Source organism: Ascidiella aspersa, chromosome 3 (assembly GCF_963924565.1).
Source record: "Ascidiella aspersa chromosome 3, kaAscAspe10.2, whole genome shotgun sequence".
In the NCBI taxonomy this organism is placed as follows: Eukaryota; Metazoa; Chordata; class Ascidiacea; order Phlebobranchia; family Ascidiidae; genus Ascidiella; species Ascidiella aspersa.
The window spans coordinates 20,127,089-20,138,232 of record NC_139449.1 but is presented as its reverse complement, the minus strand read 5'-3'; the positions used below and the strand labels follow the sequence as shown (position 1 = coordinate 20,138,232).

Sequence of the window (11,144 nt, the reverse complement as noted above, 5' to 3'; positions counted from 1 at the left end):
TTTCCGCCTACCGCGTGCGGCATGTCAAAGTTTTCTTTTTAGATTAATTCAAGTGAAATAGAAAGCAGTTTACACAAGGATGTTCATCCTTGAAAAGTAAACTGTTGTCCGTACTTTTATGTTTGGCCTAGCTTTCTAGGTGTTTGTAGTGTTTTTTTAAGTGTTTGAATTATGGAAAAGTGCTCAAATTTTGCGGGGCTCAAATTTGCGGGCAGCGCAGTATTAAGATTTCGAAAATAATTTGTGGTCATGCGCAGCTGGCGAACAACTTAATGAAGTGCGGTGCGGGCAGCGGACCCAAATGCCCCCTAGGGGGCCATGAGCAATTTTCAAGGAACCTATAAAATAAATCTACTCTACTATAACAAAAAAAAAATTAAAATTTGCAAGAAGAAAAGGCAACCCGGTCGAGCTTTGAGAAAGATAACTTGACCGCATTTTGGGCAAAACTAAGCAATTCATACCCTAGGCCTAATGAAATGGTTATGCCACTTGCCTTTCCTTTCAACATATCGTTTGTGGATGTGTTATTTCTAAAGACAAAGCAGCGCAGTGTCTTTGATATTCAACATGGCGGCTGGCTCTTTCCACCACTAAACAAGCAAATAAGACATTGCCAGAAAAAAACAAACTCAAATATACATTAACTGAATATGTAATAACTAATTAGGTACTATCATGTTTATTGTGTTTTGTATTTATATAATTTTATCATTCTTACTGTCGGTTACTGTATATTCAAAAACGCTGAAAAAATAGGGGGGGGCTATTTATTCTTCAAAATTTTCAAAGGGGCCATGGTGTAAAAAAGGTTGGGAACCCCTGGTTTAGACGATGTCAAATATAAAACATACGCCTGGTACTGTAGCCTATTGCAATACTCTTTCTTATTTTAGGAAAATATCTTTCTTCTTCGTGGATTTTAATGTGATGGTCGTAGCCTATTACTTAAATGTCCAACTTATTGTTTACCAGTGTAATGTGCTTCTTTTTAACAATGTTTTATTTTTAACACACTAATGCTTTTATGTAGCCAATATGTAGGCCACTTGATGTCAAGTTTAAAAGTAATTACGAACTTTAATGTATGTGTTGTACTCATATCGGACCTTGCGTTTTAATTACATGATTCGCATTCTTGTGCTGTTATGCTAATAATTGATTCACATTCTTGTGCTGTTAAATTGATTTCGGTGCTATTGTGCTGCTATGATAATAATTGATTTATGTGCTACTTAAACTGTGGTTGGTTTCGTTTCATTTTTTCACTTAATTTGCTCTGATCAAGAACACAACACTTTGTTTGTTTTCCGTTTATAAAATTCAATGAAAATACAAAAGTTTACTTTAATGTAATGTTCACTGGTTGTTGGTTTTACAAATATTAATGCAAAAGTTCTATTGAAGTTTACGTGTTTTTACTATTCAGAAATAGGTTATGACATCCCGACCCTAAATCTAAATAACGAAGCACGTACGGAGCGCAGTCATTTAACTGCTTGGATGAGCAAATAACTTTATTTGCACGAGTATTACCACAGTACTCTCAACTTAATTAGGTCCTAATACTTTAACGTAATTTGTGATACTTTTATTCGGATATATTTTTCAAGGGTGCTTACGAAGGCCCCAATAGCTTAACCTATTTAACTACATTTTTGTGGTGACCGTGTTATTTTCGACCGAAAGAAAAAAGGCTTCGCACAACATAAACAGAACAATTCTGAATTATTTACATATTTCAATCTTTGGCCTACTGCAACTAACATTCATTGCACAAAAATGCATTTGCACAAAACAAAATTGCGGAAACATAACAGAAAATTAACTGATTCTTAAGTGATAAGAATCCTGAATTTTGAAATTTGGTAGAGTCGATCCAACATTTCAAACACCGTACGAGTTTTTAACAGATAAATACTAATCTTGGGAATACAATATCAAACGTCAGATTATTACCTGTTTGTTGTTTTCTTCTTATGTGAAGTCTACCATGTAAACAAGTGTAATATATTTGAGCAAACTGGCGCCTCGCCGCGCATATGTCCATCACGTCATGAACCCCACTAGCCCGTACAGGCAGCCACGTTGCTCGCGTACACCGTTACGCTCAACAAACAAGCATTTTTGGTTGCCACAAACACGATAAAAACTTGCCATAAAATGGGGACCCCCGCGTTGCTTTACGGTCTCGTTCCTTAAAACAACTATATTTTTGGGCGTTGCGCCACCGACCGCGCCTAATTGAATGATTATGTGGGTCATTCCTATCCGATGACCTCCTTATGATAGTAAAACCTGTGCTCGCTGGACACCGGCGCATATAATATGGAGGTGGTCACCTAACGGTTTCAGTTAGCCTGGTCATAGGTAACGCATCGCACATTCAATAGCGAAGAACAGTAAACATGAAAACACTTTAGCTATGTAGTATAGTTAAAAGAAAATAGTTTAAAGGTTAAAAGTTTGTTTGTTTTTTATTCTGCCTTGAATAAATCAACACACGGAATTTTCGATTAAATAAGCTTTGTAGTGCTGGCAGCCTATTTTTTTTTATATTTTGACAAGACTATAACGCACCACGAAGTATATTTGGTATGCAGCATGTAAACAGGTAAATATGCTTGCTCAATTCATTTTTTCCCAAACTAAAGGCTTCTTCTTAGGCCTGTTTAGAACAGTCAAAGGAACGTAAAGGTTTTCGGATAGCTGGTGATTTTCTTCGATATTATATGTTGGGCATCATTGGAAGTAAAATCAAAATAAGTGTTCTTGGTCTATTTATACACTATACCAATATAACAATCCACATTAGAGTACGTTCCGGTGTGTTTCCTAGTACGAATTATTGAAGAACATTGCCTTTCTTAATTCAATTTGCAATTTACGTTTAAACAATACAAGCTGGTAGTGCAATTATATAATTGACTTCCTTTCAATGCTTTTGAGGTTTTCACATTACTGGTTATTTTCCACATTAGGCCTACTTGTAGGACAAGCCAGGTGAAAGTGTTTTATTTCTGTTGGAACTAAATCATAACGAATCATAACGAATCAATTCCTTTTATCAAAATTTCGTACAGATGTAAATAGGCATTTTTGTAGAATTTGGGTGAAGCCAATTGAAAACATCAATCGATTGTTAGAATTAAAAACACGTTTTAACGTGCCATATGCAAGGTATATCGCGCTTCGCTAAAGGTGGGATTTATAATAATGCAAAAGGCAGTCCTGAAACACGTTTGTACTGTTTCAAAACCCATTTGACTGAAAATATGATCCGCAAACCTTTCTAGTGTAAAACTAAAAGTTTGAATTCGATTGTTACAAAGTTTAAAGAAGGGCGCCTTAAATAAGCAATACATCAGAAAGACGTGAAATTTTGAAATAAACATGACGGACAGGTAGCGCCAAGCGGTCGGGCATAAAAGGTTCCGTGCTATTTGCTTTCGTCATCAAACGAATTGTTTCTTGCCCACCGATCGAAATTGATGTCAATCCGATGTACAGAATGTTTGCCGTTTATTTCGCGATTGCGTAAGGCGCAGGTCGCCATCGGCCATCACGCCCACCCGCGTGCGTAAAAATGGCGGAATTATGCGAGCTTTTACGAAAATTGTGGAATTTATTAGACGGAGAAAGGGTCTCTAAACTGCAGGGTTACACTACAACGATCTTGTTTAACGCTATACACCAGATTTTCGAATTACAATATATAAGAATACAGCATTCGACAAACATACGCGAAGTATCAAATGATTGGTATATTTGTCGCTTTGCTCGAAATCATCCCAGAATCTAGACCGTTTAATGTCAAAGCAAATCGATTGGTTTCTATCCGTAACATCAACGTTTAGAAAAACTATTATGTTTGAACAAACCGCGCTATCAAACTTTAATGCATAGTGTACAACGCCATTTTTAACGCATTGCGTTTGATTGGCTGTTGCTTTTTAAAATATAATGATGTGATTTATGAAATATTTCCGCTTCGCTTGTACTATTTGTGTGTTATTTACAGGGCTGGGGAGCCACCGTAAAATAGCATTAGCTCCGGCTCCAGCTCCGGAGCCATCAGGCAATTATTAAATGGCTCCGGCTCCAGCTCCGGAGTCGTAAAACTCAATCCTTTGGCTCCGGCTCCAGCTCCGGAGTAGTAAAACTCATATCCTTTGGCTCCGGCTCCAGCTCCGGAGCCATCAAACACACACCCAATGACTCCGGCTCCAGCTCCGGTGCCACCAGTCACTTATTCAATGGCAAGTTTTAAAAATTGCTTTTGGCTAACTAACGTTGGAGATGGAACAAAATATAATTTCTTAGCTTTAGCACCACAAATTGAAAAATGGCTCTAGCTCCACAAAAATAATAAAAAGGGCTCCGGCTCCAGCTCCACAAAAATAATATAAATGGCTCCGGCTCCGGCTCCAGCTCCACAAAAATAATAAAAATGGCTCCGGCTCCGGCTCCAGCTCCACAAAAATAATAACAATGGCTCCGGCTCCGGCTCCGGCTCCAGAGAAAATGCTTAGCTCCGGGCTCCGGGCTCCGGCTCCGGCTCCGGCTCCCCAGCCCTGGTTATTTATACTTGAGACCTATTTTATGTTTTTTACCACAACATAATAAGAGAAAAATGCTGCCTCGCCTCTATCTTTGTAAACACTGTTCCCACACAACCTTCACTTTGTCAGTCTGTTTGCTTCTCGTTATCAAAATAAATGTGAAATTGCGTTATGTTTACTTTTTTGTTATATCCCGACGTCCTTCAAGTAATTTGACAAATGTTTCCATTAGAGACCTCTAGCCAAAATCGTTTACACACTTGCCTTATGTAAATACAAAAACTGATCGGCAAACAAAGGCTAAAGGAGGAAGCGGCATAGGAAGCACCATGCCGAGTAGGGACCCCGGTCAAGTCGCAAACTGCCCAACGCCCTCATCGGCCAACGGCGGCGACGGCAATCATAGCGGAGGAGGCCATAAAAAGCCGGCCGTCGCGCAGGTAAACCCGCCAAAGTCGAGCGCGAGCAGTGAAAAGCGGCGACGTTCATCGCTAGACACGTATCGACGGAGCTCCTTCAACGAAATTCTGCCCGGGTTGGATTCGTTCAGGATTACACGGAACCTAGCCGCGCCGACTGCAGTCAAGTCGAAAGGTAGGATGAATAACTGTTTTTTCCTATCGATTTATGGTTTACTTTTTATAAAAACTATTACCAAGAAATACTGCAGTCAAGACACAGAGGCTTTATATTTGTGACCGATAACGAGGCATTAGTTTGATAATGATGTTTGTTGTTGTTGAGTGTACGACACTTAAAAGAAGCACGTTCCACATGACGACTGTTACGTTGAAAAAAAATTAGCTTCTTAATTTCAACGTGTATGGCTATACTTCGTAAATTGTTATAGGACAGCTGACGCCATCGGAATTACGAAGAAAAACAAAAAGCATGAACAGCAAGAAGGACGATCGATTGAAGGTCGCCGTACGAGTGAGGCCAATGATATCCTTTCTAACTATTACTAATTGAATATTTGTGGAGTAAATGTGCAACCTGCGTAACTTGGACAAACATATGGAATTTTTTTTCCATTTCTAACTAATGCGATTTGGCAATTTTCTGTGTTTGATGTAGCCCGTGACGTGATACCGTCTCGTTTTTCTATTAGATAAGATTTTACAAACGCGATTACGCTAGGTTTAATAATGAATATAAACAATTCGTTTGAACGAATCACAAAGCAAACTGGACATTCCCTTGTCCAACAAGAAGACAACAAACATCAGAGATATTTCAGTTTTGTTGCGTCCACTCAGTTAAAGCTGGGTCGTTAAAAAGCTCGGAAAACGCTTAACGCGCTGTGCTTTGCTTGTTCGTCGTTTAACCGGACAATGCCCATTCATGACAAGCCACATAACTTGTGTCAACATAGCGTAAATGCCGACGCTTCAGTTATGATAAGCGGTCAACGGCTTGCGTTATAGTGTAATATTTGCGTCGGTTTCAATCGCGATACAATAGTTTTATAGTTTTATCCACTAAGAAAATACTCACTTTTATGGATTGTATAACTGACGTTGTGTATTATTAACACAAAAACTATTACATATGTTGTCGCAATAACTTCATTCTTCATTTGTTGGAAAACTTTAACTCACACTGTTTTTTATTAGGCTTTAACTTTCAGTGGTTAAAGTAATACTAGAGATAAACATTTTTAAGAGTCTAACCCAACGCTGCAACGCGGTAAACCTCCTCTGTGAGGTATGGCATATATGTTTCTATATCATTGACTGACATATTTGCCAATAGCGTAAATGTAAAGCCAAAGTTGTCCCTTTCATTTGGCTGTTGTCCTCCTCCGTTTCCTCATTTTGAGTGTAACTAACATAATGTATTTCACAGCTCTACAAGCATCTTTGTGACCTATCGTAAAAAAGGTCATTCACTTTTAAACGGGGCGCAATCTAGGCGTATGAAGATCTTTGTAAATCGTAAATCTCTGGCTTAACCGCCGCTATTAGTTCGCGTGGGTCAATCTGGGTCGCTATTTTTACTTCCCCGTCCAACCACCATCTGTTCATCAACGCCTCTGACTGATTTATTAAATGTATTCAAACAAGACCCAACCACGGGTCGAGCGTTTGTTGTACTTGTTGTCATAGTAGAGTAATATTGCGCGGGCTAGCTACTTAAATTTACTGTCGGGATATTGCCGAGAAGCCGTAATCGCTACGCCCTGCTTATGGCGGCAATGAGTTGATGTACACTCAATAATGTTTGGCTGTGTAACGGACAACTTGTTAATTCTGTTTTTTTTTTCTGAAGCTCTTTATTTATAGTTTTTAAATGACATTTCATTCTATTTCACAAAAAAATTGACAAAAATTGAAAGGAAACAGTAGACAAAAGTATTTTATTAATTTCAATCAATAACTTTACTGATGTGCACTTAAGTCACTGTTTTTAAGTGATTTGACTTGACTTGCGTTTTTGTTGTTTGTTTAGTTGAGTAAAAATTGTTCATGATCGGACGAGTTGTTAATATTTTAACGTTTTGTTTTATGTCAATGTCCTGACTTGGAATTAGCTCTAATAATGTCTTGGATTGGGTTTAACTTGGGCAACTGATGATTTGAACTGGGGACTTGACTAGTTATTTATTAATAATTAATAATTTATTTTATATTGGCTTGGAAAATTTATTTTACAAATGATTTGCTTACAACACTAGTATAAATTTAAGTTCACCCTTTCCTCGCGTTTTCCATCCGAATAAATGCAAACAAGTTATTTCTATTAATGTTTTACGTGTTGCATTTAAATAGTGTTTTTTTATGGTGTTTCAGCTGTAGGCCTACTTATACAGCGTGTCAGCTGTGTCATGTAACGCCACAAATACTAAATAACACACCACTAATACAGCGAGCCGTTGATAAAATATATATTTTTATATCGCTACAAACTATTAATGTAAAAATAATAAATATTTTTAAGTTTCGACACCATTAAGTCTTGAACATGCCTGTCTCCTTTCGCTTCACTTCTACCCTTGGGTAGCTGGCTCGTGTGGAAATAGGTAACTTGGGTAAATCGAATAAAACCGTTTTTTAAATCGAGTTAATTTCTATTTTATCGCTAGATGGCGCATGCACATAACGCAGGTTCAATATCCAAATTTCTAGGTTTTTAAACATTTGCCAAAAAAATCTAAATAAAAATTAGGTAACTGACAAAAAAAATATATATATATTCAGGAATATTTCGTAACTGAAAAAATCTGTATTTTTCTTAACTTGTAACTAATTCGCAACGTAAATAGAGTAATTTAGACATGGTAAATGATCAGCTTTATATATTTGTCAACTTTAAACCCGGTTTTAGTTACCCCACAGTGGAACATATGTAGTGCTTATCTTTGAACAATGTTTTCCACTAAGTAAGGCGAACAGTTGACTATTTCAGCGCACCACCAACTGTGTTCGTTGAATGCGACCATTATTGACGTCACTGCTGTCCGCTTTTGCTTGAAGTCGCTCACAACGGGGAGTTTGCAATATAACGAGTTGTATACTAGGGGCAGGAATAGACACTAACAAAGTTAAGCTTGCAAGGCCCTAGGATTAACCTAAATAATGTCAGTAAGATCCAAAAGGTGTATGGAAGTAAATCTTAATTTTTAGATCTTTAGAGGTTTAGGAGTTCAGATTTTTTCCGACAAAGAAATTATAAAAGAAAAGCATTTAGAAAATACTATGATTTGCTGTAGACTAGTGGAAGATTTTATTTATTTGATCAAATCTGTTTATCTGAATATGTAGAAGTAAAATATTAAGCAAAAAAGTTCCAGTATAACTATATTTACATGAGCGTTTATTCAACGTAGTTCAGAGAATATAACTTGCTGAAAGCTGGATTAGCCACACCACAAGCAATATGGAAGAAAGTTTGAGACGCGATGAAAATTCCGGAATGAGTCATATCAACAAAGATGCGGAATCACCGACATCAGTGGATTACTCATGTGTGAGAAGTTCTTCATCTTTGATGAAATGTAAGCGAAGTGCCACGTTTCCAAAGATGTACGACTTTGCGTTTGGACCGACCCATCCTATTGCGAGTGAGTTCGAAACGATTGCATTTATCTCCTGGTAAACTGTTTTTGAATCCATGCAGTTTATAGAGCATGCACCTGTGTTGTGTGTTGTTTTCAGTCCCTTTATAATACTGCCACATGGTGCGCCACTACACCATGATAGGAAACGATTCAAAATACAAACTTAGTGTTGGTAGTAAAGATCACGGTTTTGATGGACCTGGGGCTATATGGCAGTGTGGGCCTATTCATTTCGTATTTTCTAATAAAAATGCAGGTTTGACGTCAAAAGTTACGTCGTTAAGAAGTGTGCGTTGTCGAATGATTTGCGATGTGCAATAATGCAACTAAAGGTTTCGCGCGAAACGCAAATTTTTTTGCGTTTGGTTGGTTTTAGGCGACAAAAAACTGTTAAAAAAGAAGAACTTTTGTATTTATCTTGTTAAAAGTAAAGTTGGATTGGTTGCTGACGATGCCGTATAGCAATATATAAAGACCACATAAACTTGCACAAATAACATTATCTTAATACTTTTTCAGAACTTGTACTTGTTGCAAGACCAATTTCGACCTTGAGATGTGTGGTTTACACCAGTGGTGCCGGTCCGCGAGTAATTCGTTACCGGTCCGCAGTAGGGTTACCAGATTAAAACTTTAAATTAAACCCAAACCTTTCGTAAAAGCAACTTTTCAATCACTATAACTTTCGTTTAGATATAGCCTACTCCATGGTTTATTGGTATGATAAAAAATCACAATTAGCATCAAGCTCTCGTGAGATTCTAAACAGACCAGTGTGCTGTGGTCGATTTAGGCCTACAAAGCACGTTTAAAACATCCAAAAATGCATTTTTATTGTAAAATCTAACTCCGTGTATGTACAATTCATCGAAAAAGGGCCGTATATGTAATGTTTTTTTGATGTTCAAGCTTGCTCACCCTAAAGTGCAACATAATCAAATTATGCACACAGTGTTTATAAACAATGTCTCGTGATAAAATGATTCATTATTTTGATGTCAGGCAGGAAAGTTTTCGAAAAAACGTAGGGGAGATGTGGAACCAGTCACTCAGGAGCTTTTCCCCCCCTTCCATTTAAAATAAATATTTAAAATTTTGGCTGTGATATCGAGATGCAACGCTATTTTTGTCTACGAGATTTCGAACAAGACGGAAATCTCTGTAATATTTGAGACAATAAAACAATTTTTGAAGCAAAAAAGTAAAATTTTTACATCTAATAGAATTGTATTTTTTACTAAAGTAAAGCGCTTAGGGAATACGGTTAAATAGGAAAAATTATCATTTCATTCTAGTTAGGTGATGGCAAATAACACACCTGAAACACTAGCGTAAGTTTCAACTCAGTCTGTCGTGACTCTACCTCAGCCTAGCGGTAATTTTATCTGCCCAACGATATTCCTGTGGTATTATATATATCGCCTTCTTCTTGTGTCTGCTTATATGCTTCTGTATCTATACTCTCCCTTGCTCCCCCTACTCTACCTTCTGTGATGGTATAAACAAACAAGCTAACAGTACTTCGTAGTTGGCTATATCCAGAAGCATGATTTGCCCTACAAGGCCATGCTAAGTGCAAATGGCCGCCATGGGGCCAGTGGTTCAAAACCCGGTGGAGATGGGTGGGGGACCAATGGTTCACTTGAGTAGCATTTTTTGCATGCAAAATAAATATTTTTTTTCTTTTTACAATTTGAGATAAATGTGGTGGTATGATGAAGGGTAAATCCAAGTTCATGTTAAGACTTCTGAATCCCGTTTTACGAGGCAAATAAAACCTGCAGATGCAAAAACGTCTAAACTGACCCACTGGTCCCACATCTCCCCTATACGTTTTAAGTAGATAATTGAAAAAAGTTGTAATAAAATTATTTTCTTTACTGAACATTTGTTTTTTTTAAGGCCGGTCCGCGACAAAATTTAAGTTTTAAACCGGTCCGCAGTGCAAAAAAGGTTGCCGACCCCTGGTTTACACTACTACGCAATTAATTCTAGTTTTATTCTAAAGTCTCAACGTAAGTTCATTTGTGTTAGTTCGTCACAAAAGTACTGCCAAACATTTTTCGTTGTCATTTTTGTTGTAGCTGTTTGTTACTGTGACGTGGGCATTAACAAAATAAGGCCATTATCTAGTGAGTATTTTTACTATTTTGAGACCCCCTTAAATTCAAGTGATGTATACGCTACTTAGGTTTAGTACACCGAAAAGCCATCGCAGACTCGCCGAATCTGTCGATATATGATGCAAGCAGAGCAAGCCAGAAAAACAACTAGCCTGCAGTGAGGTTCGAACTCACGACCTCCGGTCAAGCCGGGACCGTCGCTCTACCAACTGAGCTATGCAGGCTCAGAGAGTCGAGAAACAACCATACGCCAATACTTGCACATTCTGTTAGTACAAGCAACTTCTATTTAGGTTTAGTTTTTGCTTTAATTATCATCAAATATAAAGCTAAGCGAGCAAAATAAATCTTAGCAAGTACCTTATTTAAATACCTGTAAAAAAGGTTTATACCTATATC

The 11,144-nt window shown here is 37.6% G+C and overlaps 1 non-coding gene across 1 annotated transcript; it reads right to left on the bottom strand.

Moving 5' to 3' along the window:
- Nucleotides 1-10,894: 10,894 nt before the first annotated feature.
- Trnaa-ggc (transfer RNA alanine (anticodon GGC)) lies at nucleotides 10,895-10,969 on the bottom strand. The gene has a single exon. It is a non-coding gene; the product is annotated as a tRNA-Ala (tRNA).
- Nucleotides 10,970-11,144: the final 175 nt, after the last annotated feature.